The following is a 1,640-nucleotide window of genomic DNA, read 5'->3' as shown; positions in this document are numbered from 1 at the left end:
TTTCTCCCCTGTCTTTGCCAACAAACATTTTCTCAGAGGAATAAATCTCTCAGAAATACTGTGTAGCACCTTTTTCCCCTCTTCTCCCTTAGTGTCAATAGGGACTTTGTAAAGGGAATTTTCAGAATAAAATGTTTTGGTCTCAGATATGAATTTCCCCCCCCCCCCCTCCATTTTAGTCAACTTGTTTGTGTTTCTATTTCGGGCAGTACTTTTTAAAATAGAAAAATTATTCTGATTGTTAGTGAAAGGTAGTTAAAGCCAGTCAAAAAGTTTGAAGATTCCAGTACAACCTGGAAATAAGCTGAACTGTGTTGGGGAATTTGTGGAGGAGAATAGTACACAGGGAAAGGCTTATCTTTGACACTCTTCCTGTGAGTTGACAAGGAGAGCTGGTGTGTAGAACTTGCTACATCTTATCCCACCAGGAAAGACAAGGAGCTTCAGACCTCTACTGAAAAATTCTCACAAAACCCCATGAAATTACCCTTGATTATATGGTGTAATTCTGTCTGAATAAAATCCAACAGAAGGAAGGGAAAAGAAGCAAATTTCTTGGCTGAAACCCACATTTTCAACTTGTAGTGTTAATATTAAAGAATATGGAGAAATTTCCCCTGGCAGTGCAGCTGTTGGGATGGGATGTACAGGAAGTGTCAAACCTTGTAAAGTTTTAAAAGATAACATTAGGAAAAATGCATATATTTATTACAGAGAGTGACCTTCAGTCCTTCATTAATGGCACAGAAAAGGTCTTAGATCTTTTTTCATGGGAAAGATCTCACCTTTGTTTCTTATTTGTCTTTAGAATCATGTAGACCAGCATGAATGGGGACTTGGACAGTGAGAGCCTTGGACCACAGGGACTTCAGATACCTGTAGAAACAAGGACTCAGATACCTGGAGAGAGCTGGGGAGGATTTCTAGGCTGTGTAGGTCTAAAGCAGGTATTTGTTCCCTTGGCCACTACTGCCTTGTTTTGCTCTCAGGCAGCATTTTGCTTCCTGGAGCTGCACTCTCTATTCAGGTACTTGCTGATCTTCCTAAGCCCAGGTTGGGCCAGTAACCCCAGCAATTCTACTTTTGCTCTGCTTGTCAGCAGGGAAGCAAAGAATAAGCTGGAGAAAGTGCTTTCTGGATTCATGTTCAGTTGTAAATAACTGCTGCTGTACACACAAAAAATCAGCATAATGAAGGCATGGGATGAGCTGGATATTATACAGAGTGTAGTAATACCTGATTTTTTTTTCAAATAGCAGGACTCTTGAGAGGTAGTAAAAGCAGATCATGAAGAAACAGGACACCCACAGGCCTCTCTGTCACTGTCAGTAGCAGTAGAGTTATCCATAGATGTGACCTGAAACAGGTTCAGTGTCAATGCAGCAAGAGCTTGAGGTTTCTGCCATCAGGTGACAACAAATGCATTAAGCATCAAATTGATAGAGAGAAGACAAGCGCAGCAGGGCAAAGAGAGGTTTTCTGTGATGTATTGTGTAAAACTGAGGTAATTTGCTAAGGCATTTTACTGTTCCCACATAAAGATGGATACTTGCACAACAATGAGTTAGCAAAGAAAATCTGGTTGCTGTTGCAATCACTTCTTGTGATGGAACTTTTTCCCTTAACCAACTTCTCTGGAA

At 40.6% G+C, this 1,640-nt stretch overlaps 1 long non-coding RNA gene across 1 annotated transcript in view; it reads left to right on the top strand.

The window, feature by feature from the left end:
• LOC114054640 overlaps window positions 1-926 on the top strand; it is a 9,203-nt gene extending 8,277 nt beyond the window's left edge. Inside the window, exon 3 of the long non-coding RNA XR_003570530.1 lies at window positions 809-926. This is a non-coding gene — a long non-coding RNA (uncharacterized LOC114054640). The remainder of the gene's footprint in view (window positions 1-808) is intronic.
• Window positions 927-1,640: the final 714 nt, after the last annotated feature.

Source organism: Empidonax traillii, unplaced genomic scaffold (assembly GCF_003031625.1).
Source record: "Empidonax traillii isolate 1590-97213 ecotype Southwest subspecies unplaced genomic scaffold, ASM303162v1 scaffold36:size2505666, whole genome shotgun sequence".
NCBI classification, from domain to species: Eukaryota; Metazoa; Chordata; class Aves; order Passeriformes; family Tyrannidae; genus Empidonax; species Empidonax traillii.
This window is presented reverse-complemented; position numbering and strand designations above follow the sequence as displayed.